The sequence below is a fragment of the Scomber scombrus genome, chromosome 20, assembly GCF_963691925.1.
Source record: "Scomber scombrus chromosome 20, fScoSco1.1, whole genome shotgun sequence".
Lineage (NCBI taxonomy): Eukaryota > Metazoa > Chordata > Actinopteri > Scombriformes > Scombridae > Scomber > Scomber scombrus.
In genome coordinates this window covers 7,839,219-7,854,890 of record NC_084989.1, presented here as the reverse complement: position 1 = coordinate 7,854,890, position 15,672 = coordinate 7,839,219, and positions in this window count along the sequence as shown.

Here is a 15,672-nt window from a genome sequence, read left to right as displayed (position 1 = left end):
TGAAGCTGGGTGTGACTATCTCCATTAAAATTCTCCTACATGTATTAAAGTATAGAGCATACAGAAGGTCTATAAAAACAATTCTCATTACAAATGCACATTACAAAGTCTATTTATTCATCTACAACATGCATGTAGCACATATGAAAACTAAATTTACATTAGGCTCACATTTGACATTCTCTATATAAATATTGATTTCCTTTTAATATACTACATTCCCTATACAATACATTCTCACCAGTAAAGGGCTTGTTTTATTATTCATGTTCTTCATGTGTTCTCTGTTGCTCTCTTCTAGTCGTGTGAAGGATTTGTGAAGTCCCAGTCGAACACATTCAGTGCCATTAAAAGAGCCTTGTGATGTATTTTAGCAGAGAGGATCAGTTGGGATTTTGCTGTGGTTCCTTTTCATTGATCCAGAGTTGGCTTTGCCGGGCTGCTGCACACTATTCCATTTCAGCTAAATTAATGGAAGTTCCCAAGAAAAGTAATTTTGTTCACATGCTGTAATGACTGGGTGATACCTGTCAATAATCCTACTGAGCTCATAACTGATTTCAAATTCACCTCATCCTGGATTAGACCTACGAACCCTGGTGCTTCGAAACTTCTCCCGTCAATTCCCTGTAAAACTTTTATCTTGGAGATCTCCCACTCAGATGCTTCATTTTTCTACATTTATTTAGTTTTCTGTGTCATCTGCCCAGATTTAATTGCTCAGGGCCCCATGACGTATGCCAATTCCCTCAGAAGCTGGGACTCGACAGCGACTGTGTGCTGCAGTTTTGTGAGACTGTAATTTCCTTCAAGTCAAGAAAAGCAGGCAGGAAACACCTGCCAAAACTAGTTTATGTTCATGTTTCGAAACGCAACTTCTATTTTGGCTGACACATCAACGAAGACTAAAGTTTCTTTGATAAATTCTAACTGTATTGTGAAATTCCCACCCTGCATCTCCCCAAAGCCCTGATGTAATATAGGTTTTATGAGATACATCCACAACCTCTTCAGCAAAGTGAGAGTTTAGATGCCATCGTTCAGTCCAAATAAAATGCAAATTTTTGTCTTGTGGATTGCTCTCCCTTCCTGTCACTAGATCTCTCACGCTCTTCCTCACTCTCTATTGTGTAACTTTCATTCGCTATGAAAATTACCCAACATGGGAGTAAGGACCTCACAGCATTGTTGGCTGCTGTAGTAGATAATTATCATATCACCCGAGTAAAAGTTGTGTCTCGCAATGTGACATGCCTTGACGTGCCTTGTGATGGAGTGGTATCATTATCCGTAGCTGGGAAAGAGCAAAGAGGTGGAAAACTGGAGAAATTATCATATTACATTGATTATTTCCCCTTAGCCATTAAGGTATGCCTGAAAGTGTTTTTCCACAGGATGCAGTACTGATTTTGTTTAATGATAGAAAGGCCAAAAAGGCTGATTTCAATTAAATACTTTTAAAAAATCTTTCACTTCTTGCATTTTTACAATGATAGCACTGCAGTGGTTATATAACTGTCACACTCTCCACATATATTAAGATTAACCATACATAAGGTAAATCTTGATAACTTTGAAGGATTACATCCTCCTTTACGAGTTAAAAAAAAAAATCTGCCATTCAGGATTCCCTGAAATGTGTCATTTTAACATGTCACTGGCAGTTTCAATACAACTTTGCAACCAAGAGCAATCCAATACAACCTCTCTGCCATAAATTCTACTTTTACAAAGTGCATTTTCAATTTGTGTTGATATAGTGAGAAGGATGTGATATAATGTTAAATAACAATGGTGATGTATTTTAATGGAGTGGACAAAATATTTGAAACACTATTCCATATAATGCAGTGGGATGACCACCTTTCTGACAATGTCAACAAAGACTGAAAATGTATAAGCTTTGTAAATGTTGAATTTATGGCAGAACTGTTGTGTTAGATTGAAAAGATTGGGTGTAGATATCAATACAGTCCATGTTTAGGGCAAATCTAAAACACACCACTCCCATAAAGGGTGCATGTAAATGTTACTAATTTACAAAAATGAATGTAATTATCCTAATTGACTTGAATTTAAAAAAAAAAAAATAGATTTCCAACAGAGAAAGGTAAAGCCAGACTTCTCATTTCTAGCCAGCAACCATCAAGTTTCCTGCCAACTGTTGCTGGCATGTTCAACTGTTGCTAGTTAGCCAATTAAGCTAACGTTAGTTTCATTCCATCAATGATTATCAAGAAGACATGGAAACAAGAAATAAATATTGCTCTTGTATTGCAGTTAAAGTAGAATTTAGTTAATCCTAGTATTATAAAATTATTAAGGATATATGTATGATTAGACTGTTATTTATTTTAACATAAATCTGATGCTCCAGCTCAAATATTTGTTCCTATTTTGGAACAGTATGAGCTTTTAATGTTCAAAGAGAAGGCCGTTTAGCATCAAAGTGTTATGCTGAAAGGTTTGTGAAAACACAACGCTTGGTGACAATGGCTGTGATTACTAGCAGGTATATTTCTCAAAGTCCAATGAAGAGCAAGAGAAGCATGCTAACGTTACGCTAAACTTTGACTGCATCCAGGACAGACTCTGTACAGTCATAATACTACCGTGGATGTGCTTGTCATAAACGGTTGTTTTATTTTGTTTTACATAACCTGAAACTCAACTGCTATAATCTTGTTAATCATGTGGTCCTTGCTTGCTGCTGTAGGTAGTAAGTTAATTAGGTGGACATGCTAACTAATGCAGCTTATCTTACCTATTGAGGAGATAAACACACAATTGAATTCTTAATTTTTGCTGTAGTGTACTGTGTTTTGCTTTTTTTTTTTTTTTTTTTTTCTTCTTTTTTTAAAAATATGGAGCAGTTGTCCTTGGCTTGGGGTGAGAGTTGTTTCAAATTTGGAATTATATTAATAAAACCGTTATGTAGCCTATGGTAGTATATAAATGAGATCTTACAACACATCAAAATATGATTTGGATAATTTAATGGGCTTAAACAATGTTAAACCAGAGGGTTGCTATCCTCAATACTCAAAAGTCCATCTTCAAAGTATAACAATTGCATTGAAGTACAACCAATTTGGATGAATGAAATGGCCTCACAACTACAAAACAAAATAAAAACCTATAAGTAGGAATTGCAAGAAAGTTTCACAGCAACAGAGATTCAGAGCATCACTGTAACCATAGTAACTCAGTCTCATTTCTACCTGTGTGGAGAAGAGAGGGAGAGACACTGTGCTGCTGCCAGAAGAGCTGCTAAATGAGATTACTCTGAGCCACATGCATGGAATAAATGACAATATAATAGATCTTTTCCCCTTGATGGTCTGAATAACTTGCTGCCTCACGTTGCTGCTGTTGTGCTTTGCTGCTCTGTCTTGTCTGCCCAATGCGCTGTCAGTGTCTTCGTTTGGCGCTGAGACGTTATCAGTTATGAATTTGTTTTCCACTACATGAGAAAAAAGATGTATGGCATGAGAGCATGTGAAAAGGGTCAAATGCGTTAGACCTGGCAGCCCTGCCTATGCACATCACTTTGGGATGTGCAGAAATCCAAATCTTGACAGGCCTAATTACAGTTGCAACTCTATGATTGGATAATCACTATTTGGGGCAATGGGTTTAACATGATCCCCAAAGTATATTACCCAGACTACTGACCCATGCTAAACCTCATCCTGTTCAGTATCTTTTTCAGTGATTCTGTGAATCTTTGTTCCATGCATTGTAATTCCTAATCTGTTAATATTTGGCAATATTTGTGAATAAGACATGAAGATATATAAATATGACCATGGCTGTGACACAGTCTTTTATCCACAAGTCCTTCGGGAGTGATGCATTGTGCCTAAAAGGGCACATGAATGTTTATGTTGGTCTTGAAAGTACAGCCATAAGGTCACAGGAGATGAATCCGTTGACTCTTATTTTATTATCCTTTGCTCTGAAGATTAATGAACAAGCTTGTTTTGAACCCACAATTAGCTCAATGTTTCGCTTTATAAAGTTTTAATATTTTTTCAGGCAAGAAAGCAACCATGTAGACTCCCATATGTGGTCAGTTTATCCAAATAACGCCTATTTGGAAAATTGCACCGATGTTGCTGGAGCAGCCAGCTGCTGCTGCATATGCTGGCTCGGGAGACATCAGCTGGGCATTATCAGCTGTTATAACAAGAACTACTGCACTGGGTTGCACCAGCTATGTGAAAGCTGGCATGAACTACTTGGCATCATAGCACATCATAGTAAGCTGGACCAATATTGAAATATCATATCAATAAATTAGGTCTCTACTGAATAACTGTGTTTCAATGGCATGCAATTAATGAAAAAAATGATGCTGTGTGGAAGAAAAACTGTTTTAAAATTAGTTAGTTCTGTGATATTTTATGATCATGCTGCCCCCTATTTGTTTGGCTCAAGTGGCACATTTTTACACATTATACCTTTAATGCCATTAATGTTTCAAACACATTTGCAGGGCTGCCAACTGTCATGCATTTAGAGTGAGACTTACACAACTGACACAGATTTCACAATCTTACAACACACATGCCTTTTTTCAGGCTAACTTTTGTCTTCTCCTCCTTGTGATTTTTAAGCAAAGGAACAGCTGTGTTGCAAGGTTAAGACAGCATATATTCTACTGAAGAACTGTGATTTCTCTGTCATGCTTTTTACATGTGAGCATGTGCAGGCATAAAAGACTGCAGACGGAGAAGGAAACAGCAGAGCATCTGAATGAAAGCGGGGATTATTACACGAAGAGATGCAGACTCGTATTTAAAATAATTCCATCTGAAGCTAACACAAAGCAGTCTGTAGAAGTATAAATAAGTTGGTTTCCAGGGCTGAACATTGAAATATTTGTTAATTCGGGCACATTCCCGTTGTTAGGAAAAGCTTTACTATGTCTCTCTGTGCTGTCAGTCTGCTCTGACACAAAAACACAAACAAAAAGTCAGAAAGCAGAATCTTCTCTCACTAATACATTTAGGAGAAGTCTGATTCTTGCTGCGTGTACACAATCATTCACAATAACCAGGTTACTACAGTTACTGTCAGGGTTTCCAGGTCTGTATGCCAAAAGCAGCCTAATACCAGAACTTACAATATGCCTCTACCAATCCATATACACTGCTATAGACTGAGTTGGGATTACAGCACATTGTGTGTGTGTGTGTGTGTTTGTATTTTTATTTATAGATATTATTCATGTAATTTGCATGCAAAATAGCTCTACCCAACCAACAGACAAAAAAATTCACCCTGCAGCAACACTTCATCGGTAGCCCAGCTCAGCCCAACTCAACCGTGGACCTGGCAACCCCAGTGAATGTAAACACACTGACTGTAAGCTAATGCTGAATTACACGTTTTAAGCTCGACCACATCTGGCTGTCATTTATTCTTTATTCAGATTGAGTGGCTGCAGTTTGTCAGAGATCAGCTAAACTTGGTCTGTATTAAGATGATCATTTATTCAGACTTTTATTTGGATAGACACGAGACACTAAAGTGGAGAGTGTTGGACAATGGGAGCAACTTGGTGAGGAGAATAGATATTTGTTATCCTGTGTTATGAAGAAAAATATGTGTAATTTATGGAGTTTATGTGAAAAATGCCACCCAATAAACACAGATAAGCACAAAGAAAAAAAGCCTTACGAAAAATGTGTTGAGTGGATCAATTTACCATTATTAATGCTCATTTTATTATGTACAACAATAAGTACTTGTAAAGCCCCCCCATGGGAACAAATGTTACTCCAAGCTGAGGTTGGCAAAAATTGGCAGCCCTGCATTTGGTTCTGGATGCCAAGTACAATTTAAAAAGCTCACTCAGTGCAAAAAAGCAGTTTGCTTTTCTCTGATTTTCCTTTTCTATTTTTCTTTTGTGCAGCCTTTAAAAACGTATTTAAAATAAAAATGAATGAAAGCAGTTACAGTTGCTTGAATGGTTGAATGTGGAGCTCTATTAAGAGGGCTCTGGTGATACACCGCTGAAGAAACCAAGCAACAAGGTGGGACATGTTTTTTACCTTTCATCATTTTTCCTCTCTCCGCTTTGAGAGGACAGAAGGTATCCAAGCGTAACCAAAACAAAAGTAATTGAAACTCATATCAGCACCAAGGTTCCATTTTCATTTTATGTTGCAAAGTCCAGGTCGTGTGCTGATTTCCATATAAATCATAGACAAACTTTGTTATTTTGCTTTTGTGGTAGGCCTACACTGAGGTTGTCACTGTTATTTGTATTTTCCGTGTAAGGATTGAACTGATACATGAGAAGTGATGGTGTGTGCTTGCACTGATGGGAAAAGGAAATTTGTCAGGAAAGCTTGAATTGACCTGTTGAAATAACTGTAATTAAGGCTTTCCTGTTGGACAGTTTGATCACTGACAGAGACACTATGTTGAATAGGGTTGTGAAAAGTACAGCTGTCTTATATTTTTTGTTATAATAACTATGGTGGTGTAAACAAATAACTGACTCGTTACCTGCAAAAAAATTATATTAATTGAAAAAGTCGAAGAAATATCATTTAACACAGAAATACATGTCAGATAACACAGAAGCAGGTCCATGCTGGGTAAATGCAGAAGAGCAAAGCCGACCGTTCTTGCACTGCCATTTCAATGTCACGATTGTCATTACGCAGGTGTCCAGTGAGTGCTGATGGCTTGTAATGTATTTCATTAAAGTTATAACTGCTGTGGAGCCGTCACTGACAGGGAAATCAGAGTTCACCTGATCTGAGAGCCTGTCCCTCAGCCCACATCAATAAACCCACAGATCAGACCAGCATGGGGAATGAGTGTGTTTACCTGGCTCCTTATCACAACCGCCTACGGAAAACAAGAGTTTCTGCTAGCCCGATGTGTGTAAACACCATAGGTATAACAACACACTGCAGCAAACAAAGACTTTTGTGCTGATTAGATGAGGCAGACAATAAACAGAAACAGTGCCATATTTGCTTTGCTTATGGACCAATGCTAGCAGCTATATGTAGACACTAATGGAAATGGCTTTTTAAACTAATTTTAATGGTATTTGTTGAAAATGTCATGACCACATCCAAACCCTAATCCTACAGTCATTTCTTCTATTTTTAAAATTGTTTTCTTCTGTTGTTAATATTTACAAAAATGGAAAGATGTTAACTTTGACACCCAATGATAGTCACATTTGCAGCAGTTGGTTTCCTAGAATACCCATTACTTGCAGTCCCCACAACATTTAATGCTTTACCTGCAAACATGAACAAATTAAAATATGAGTGGGGTGACATGAAAACTGCATTTACTTTAAATCTACAGTAACTGATTTTAATTACTCAGGGCCAGCAGAAACAGCACTGACACCATCTTCAAAAGTTTAGATCGCACACATTTTCTTTCTTTATAAATCCAACAGATATGGAGCAACATTAGTGTTATTTGGCCACCTGATGAATGTCAGTACAATATTCACTTCTCCTTTTTTGCTCTGCTTTGGTTTCCTCCAACTCCTGAAGGAAATATATCTGATATATCTGGCTTTAAAGCTTTCTCACCAAAAACAGCTGCTTGCTGCTTCTTGACATTTGGTGAAAGTGAACCAAAACAGTAAAGTTGCAGACGGTAAAACCAAACAGTGTGTTGAAAGATACGCTAAAGCACCTTAAAGCTGAGGGCCAGTTCAAAATGTAGTAATAAGGTACATTAAACATAATCATTTGATCCCATGCTATTGTAAAAATATGAAGTACTGCAGTTTTAAGATACAAGAGAGGCTGGTATTTTAAAATACAACCATCTAATGTAATAAAGAAAGGTTGAACCAGGAGGGTCTCCCGACCACAATAAATAACAGATTATTACCCATATTAAACTCTGATAAAGGTTATGGATCATTCTTTACCAGGAGGCGACATATCAAAACTTATGAGTGAAATCCAAACTCCCTCCTAATGTTTAACACTAGAGAACCATGACTCAAAGCTATGGTAAACAAGATATTTAACTGATTTTGAACAGGGTAAAAGTTCAATAATGCTAAAATAATAACTCTTTTGAGGTTGTTGTTGTTATCAGTTATGAAGCTCAGCTAATCTTTAGTCTCAGAAAATATCTGTACACGCTTTCATAATTCCCTCCTCGGGGCAGCTCCAGATATTTCCTCTTCATTGCATCACTTGTTCAATCGTTGTTCTTCAGTTTTTCCCTTTGGAATACAGGTAGACAAATATTAATCCCGCTGTCCGAAGAAATAACATAAATTCATAATGAATTATTGTCATTTGGTGTTGCCTGTCTAATGGACAAATCACTTCATGCATGTGTTGTTTTATTAGCTTTTGTGACCTCACCTGTTGTCACCCCCGCTCAGGTGATGAACGGCTTTCATATGAGGTTAGTGCCAAAGCAAGATATACTGCAGGTGATGCCAGAGCTGAAGGAAGGAAGGAAATTAATTAACAAAAACAGGCATGGACACAGACCCAAGTAAGCACGAACAGTAACCACAGTCCCTGGTGACAACAAAAAGACGTATCAAAGCTTCCTTTGTTTGCTTTTGTAGAACAATGAGTTTCATTTATGCCTATGTGGGACTTGTCTCGTTTGAAGAACAGCAAAGCTAACAGCTGCATAGTTTTACTGATTGCCTGCTTCATGTGCTGTTCTTTTCTCCTAAAGCATGATATTGTTAGTTTAACAGTATGAATCAAAGCAATTGGTACGAACTGAGGAGTGAATCGCTTAGTACACAAAGCCATCTGAGTGCCTTTGTGGAAAAAGTTAAGGGGAGGTTTGCTGAATCATTTAGGGCCCCCGGTTAAATACTTTTTTTTTTTTTTTAAAGACATCGCTTAATGAGATGTATCTAGGGATTCAACGGTCATGGTATTATTTTCCTACAATTCAATCCCGTAAAAAATGAGCGGCTGTCGTTACCAACATTGATTTATTCCCACAGGTGTGCATTAGTTTCAGAGCCAGTGCCTTTTCATGGCAAGCTGCCAGAGATTAACTACGGCACATCAGTATGCTTGGTAGAGACCTCCTCACAGGATTCTTCTTACTTTGCTGTCTCAGCTATGGCTCCGCTTTTGTTACATTCATTTCTATCAGATTTATAGAAGGGTAAGCCTGCAGTCAATGTCACTGTTACTTATTGTAGCTTAACTTTGTCTATCATAGAGTTGAAACTTCATCTGTAGAGCCACATCCAAAAAGGAATTACAGGTGGAACATGAGTGGTAAAGTATTGGAGGATTTACGTCTTTTTCTGTTATTCTACGTGTGGAGTTCTGTGTGTGTGTGTGTGTGTGTGTGTGTGTGTGCATGTGTGCGTTGCAGAGGTTAGTCACATTAAGACATTCACAGATTAATTCAGGTAAACTGCTATGCAGGGGCCGACTTCAACCCACATATCAAATCAGCACGTTATGAGTTGTGTGCCAGGGGACTTTTAAAATGCTGTTGCATAGTGTATCAAGAAAAATTCAATTATAACTGACTAATTGAAAGCAGTGCAAAGAATGATTGAAATATATTCATTTGTCAAAGAATGCACACACAAAGTAAAGAGGTTTGAAGAGAGTCTGTGGTTATTAGGTAAATTATTATTTTAACGGAAGCCAGCACAGAATTATGTCTCGGTGGAGTTGAGATGCTGTTGGTGGTAAAACATTTGAAAATTGCAAAGGGATTTATTTGTATTTTTTCAACCCTGGTTAGCCTGCGTATAGGTTTCAGTACAACAACTCAGCATTTAGAAGTATCTGCATACAGTAGCTCTCCTGAAGGACTTTAACTTCCCCTTCACCTTAATAGTTCCCAAGGTATGGTATAGCTGGAGATTGTATCCGAGCATTTAAATTAGAAAGTGACGGCTCGAAGGCTTTAATGTTGGCCTGTCTTCACTCTCACAGACAAGATGCTCTTTGGCAGTCGGGATATGCCGCAGCGTGATTGACACTCAAATCGTCTCCGCTGACGGTACTCGGGTTATTGGACCACCTTCAAGGGCGCGTAAAAACAACAGGGAATTGGGGCTGAAATTAATACCAGTGTTGAGGCAAGAAAAAAATAACTTAACATACAACATGGTAGCTCAGGAGAGGATTAAAAATAACAAATAGCTTAATAATTTATTACAGTTACGCTAATTAGAATTTCTCCTGGTACTCTGGAGAAATTAATCCTGTCTGAAAGAGTCTTCGAGTTTGGTTAATGTTTGTTGGATGTAGTAAATAAACTCTGTTTGAGGACTTCAAGAAAATTTTACTGTGTTATCATGTATTATACTCCATAAATGCACCATGACGATGAAAATATACTTGATTAAAAGTACAAGCTAGTTCAGACAGCCTGTTAACTTAGTCAGTTTTAACTCTAAAAGTCACTAATTCATTCATGAATATGATTTATTTTGTCCATTAAGGCTTTTATCTTACCTGAGGCTCATTCTGAGTGAATGTCCTTTGATTTTACAGTTCAGCCACTTTATAATTATTTTACATATTATCATGACAAGATGAAATACACACAACATGTATACCAAACTGTCACATTCCAATAACTGATGGAAACAGTCTAAATAAAAAGAATACATATGATGAAAACCTGAAGACAACTGAGAAAAAAGTAGGAAATAAAGTAGAGAGCAAGAAAAAGAGTTTTACTGTTGAGTTATTGAAAGAAAAGAAACTTTATGGAGCTTAGCTCATCAGAAAAGCCCTACAACTGTATTTGAAATAGCTGAGAGACATGAATTCTTCAGCAGTGAGACAGCAATGATCCTCTGTCTCCCTCTTAGAGGGATGGTGAGAAGGAGAGAAAGAGAGCAGTCTGGAAACTGGGACATTTAGTGTCTGCGGTTGCAAGTGTGAAATAATGAATTTAGACAGAATATTAATTGAGCGGATAGAATAGTTTTATTATTTTACACTGAATAGAAAACACACCTTACACACAAGATTTAGAGGATGGATCCATTACAAAATATTGCAAGTGTAAATGGAAGTGCTAAATACATTAAAGATTTAGATTGGGAATTTGGTAAAAGCCTAAAAACATCTATATCATCATATTTGTTACATAAACTGTATCAAAATTCTCATGTTTATGTGCTTATGCTTCCAATGTTTTAAAAAAAAAAAATGTGTCTATGCTATAAACTGAGCAATAGCCCACACTAGAGTAATTTAGCCATTGGATTACAAAGTATGGCAGTGCAGAAGAGCAGTGGATGAGTTCAGCAACCTTGTGGCTGCTCTTTATCACACCCGTAATAACTGAGAAGAGAGTAATTCCATTGATAATGAAATCTGACTCAATATATTCACCGCCCTACTTGTCATTCTGCACACACTCGGCTCAGTGTGTCACTTTTTAGAGTAAATTAATCATTCCAGCTGTTATTTACATCCGGTATGTCCACAGCTGTATCAGCCAAATTATCACTATAAATCTCTCTAATTCTGGAGTCTGTCCACTTTTTATATTTGATAGACGTGTGTGGATTTAACCTGATCAAAACTTTGAGTCTGGAGATGTTTTCGCTGTTGTTTCTTCACAGATAAAAAAGCCAACTGTATTGATACACGACTTTAAAAGACTTTAATGAGCCTATTCTTTCCATGAAATATCCCTGATGATTAAGCACACAACTAAACGAGCTTACCGAAACACTATAAATGCAAATTTGTGTGGCTGAAATGCAAATACTGTTCTATTTGCATGGAAAAAGCCATATCCTGAGTCATTTCTTCCTTAATTGGAAGGGAGTTCTCACATTGTTTCTCTTCTAATTGATAGGAACCAAAAGGTAGAACTGGTGAACACAAAAGGACATCTCACACCTTCTACGACTTATTGGTTTCACATGATTAAAGACTGTTGCTATACTGTTCCAGACCTGGACTTCCAGGTTTCATTTGCAGCTTCTGTGTTACTGAGTACACCTTATTCTTTTACATGCATTTGATAAATATTCAGCAGCAGATTTACATACATTCAATTTAAGCCTGCAATCTGTGTGTAATTAGCGCCAGATTTACAAAAGCAGCAGCCAATTTCTTCATCAGCGACTGGGACTGCCCTCTGGCCATGTTCTCTAGGAGCCTGGACCAAGAAAAATGACCCTATAGGTCATACATTCAGTCACAAAAAATGTCATGCAGTTCTAGTGGCCAGAATAATTATGATGCAGAGAAATTACGCCGTTTAGAAACAGGTGGGTTGTTCGGATATCTAGAAAGTTAGATGGCAAAAAGTGGACATAGCAGCAGGAGACTGCTGTTTGCTCCTTGTTTCAAATCGGGACTGTGGTTTTTGTGCCTAAACCTGACAAGACCTTAACCACAGCACTTGACACATCATTATTCTTTAACAGTGATTTGTAACAGTTTCGGAAAGCTACATATTACGCTCCAATGGGTCGTTCTGGAGGGCAGGTACAAACAACCTATGTGGTTGTTTAATTTGGAGGGCTTGTTGTTCTCTAATGAGGGAGAACTCAAAAGGTGCATATTAGCGCTGGGATTTGTCTGAGATTAGGAATGTCAGAAATGATAATGTAGTAAAGTTCTGTAGGGATACTGATTAGTGAAATAATGAGATTCCTAAACAAAACAAAAAGGCAACAGGAGCCAGGAAGCAAAAAACTAAATGAAAAGTAGATGGATACATGGATACTTTTCTCCATCAGTATTGGATATACAGAGTGACCTGATGGCATCCAGTGCTAATTCTTCAAAGCAGCGATATCCCACAGCGTTGTTGAAAGCTTTAAATTCCAGCCAAAATCTATCAATCACCTGAGAAGTTTGTTGACACTGCATTTCTCCACCAGCTCTATAAGCTGTCAGCGGTGTGTAAGGAAACAGTCTCCCCGTGTCCTCTGTCTACAACGAAAGAAAGCACTTGTCCGCAGTTTTAATTTCCATTTGAACAAGGTGAACAAAGTGCATATAAAGGCTATTTGATTTGTTCTTGTACATCTTACCCACTATCCCCGATAAATACCGATGATTAACATTCACTGCACGGCTGACGTGCAGTCTAGTGAATCCTCTTGAACCAGAACTCTATCAATTCAGTCTGCCAACACTTACCGTCAGCCAGAGCGTGGTGGTGGACAGCCGCTGTTATTAACATTCACACAGGTGTTCCCATGACACAGAACAATGACACATGGCACAGAAGTTCTGAGGGCAATATATTTCATTAAAAAACACACAGAATAACAGTCCAAACAAACCCCTAGTTGCACCAAATTATCTGCTGATGCCACCATCAAAAACCTGATGATGATGCCAGTGGAAGAAGTTGTCTGACTTTTAGCCAACTTCACCAAAAATGAGTACATCAAAGATGACATATTATGCACATTTCCAGGTCTATATTTTAATTGCGGGGCTCCACTGGTACATCTCTGGATGACTTAACAGTTCCAAAATCATCTTCTTTATCTCAAACTGACCTTTTATGCAGCCTTTTGGTTCAGCCTCTGTCTGACAGCTCCTTTCTTTTTAAGATGAACCCACTCTGTTCTGACTGGCCATCATCTGGAAGTTGTCCCAGACAAACGATAGAAGTCCAATTTAGCTTCTTTTCTCTGTTCTTTACCCAAAATATAAACCTTACAAGTATATCTCTACATGTATGAGCCAAAAAGCTACAGAACAACAGCCATTTATGGGCTATGCATGAATGATCTGAAGTCAGTTCGATGGGGAAGTAGAGGAAACTTTGCAAATGAAGCATTAAGTGCAGGTTGAACCCCCCTTGCTTTAGAATTGACCTCAAACTGTGTAACTTCGACAAAAACATCTAAGAATCACACAGAGAAAAATAGGAAATCTTTTAAATTTCCTATTTTTAATTGCTTATTTGATTGGAGTCATCTTTCTGCCAGTCATTTTAGCTCAAGTTTGGTCTCCACCAAAATCTGAGGGGAAAATCTGTCTATTTAAATGCTAAATGCACCACTGTGTTTACCAGCTAGTCGATACCTTGGTCTCTCTGATATTTGGAGCTTGGCGAGTAGCATTTAGTGAGTTTTTCTGACAACAGCTGTCTTCCATGGCTGAAAACAACACTATGAGAACTGTGACAGTGAACCAAAACAGTAAAGTTACAGGCCATAAAACTAAAAGATGCTATAAAGAGGAACTGCAGAGGTGGGTGTTAATTCTCTCTAGGTGAATTGTCCTCTTTTTTTTATTTAGGTAGTCATGTGCTCCATTGTTAATACAGAAATACTGATTAAAGCCATTTTAACCAAGAAAAGATTAAAGTTTCAATGGCACATGAAACATTTTGATCGGGTGAATCGAGGAAGCTAGAAGCCCTAATTAAAATCCCCTCATTGTAAGGGTATGTTTTGGTCTTATGATAGTCCTCTCATCTACATTCTGGCTTTCGCTTCACAAACCCCTTAAATATTGTCCCCCTTTGGTGCTGCATTCACTCTCTAGCCTGCGGTCTTCTGTCTGCTCCTCCCACATGCAGACCCAGGGAAACTTTTCCATTCATTTGTTATGTTCAAGGTCCAAACTATGACTACAAATTTGATTTAAGTGTGCCTTTTTACAAAACCACAAATACATAAAATGCATTCATGTCTGGTGTAAAAGCTTTGACCACCAGGGTCACTGCATTACAGCGGAGCAGCTGGGAAGTCTTCTCTACAATATGTAACTACAAACCTGACCTTTTTGTGTTGAGGATAGGGAAGAACAAATATTTCAGTGTCTGTACTTCATCTGTTTTTTTCCAGCATTATTAAAGTGTATCCACAGTGTGTCCAGTGACCCTGACACGCCCATTTCATGCAACAATCCTGCAGCTGGTGTACAGGAAAACATCCAATTTAAACGCTCTGTATTAAATTCTAACAAATGCATGTCTGTATATTATGTGGTGGTAGACAATAACCTGCTCTGAGGTGTATAACTCATTGCAGCATCGGGAAGGAGGGTAAAGTTGGAGTTGGAATAGTTTCAGAGACCTAATTTGCATTCATGTGTGCAACAGCAACAAGCCATGGTTTACCAAAGAGCTCAGGCAAGGGAGACACATTGAGGGAGCTCACAAGGCAGAAAAAAAGAGAGGAATACAGAACAGCAGGAGGGAAAAAATCAACTCAACGAGGAAATAAGAATATAAGGACATGTTGGACAGGCACTTCTCTTCCAGACTCAGGCCACAGGCTCTACCTGCAGGCCTCGCTTTGAGGAAGCAATTAGTCCAGTTTTGTCTGTATGATACCATTTCCACATCATGCATGGCTCATGGCTGTCTGTATTTTCTGGCATTAATATTACATTCACTCCTTCAATTAAACAGAGGAAAACTGTTTTGACTGTAAGTGCGTGCACACATATGATCGTGACGGGTTAAAAAGAGAGTAGGATGTATGAACTTGGATCTGAATGTAGGATGTCACAGCTAAATGGTACTTTGTTCCACATGCTCGGACACACAAAAATATTTAATAGTGCATTGCGCCACACATTAAAAAAAACAATGTCACAGATTGTTACTGTTTGTTTCTGTCTGCTAATGGGCTCATGTGCACACACGATGATGAGGCAAGGACAAAGTGGGAGTCATTATCACGTGTCCTTCTGCCTCCTGTCACATCACTGGAATTTGCAA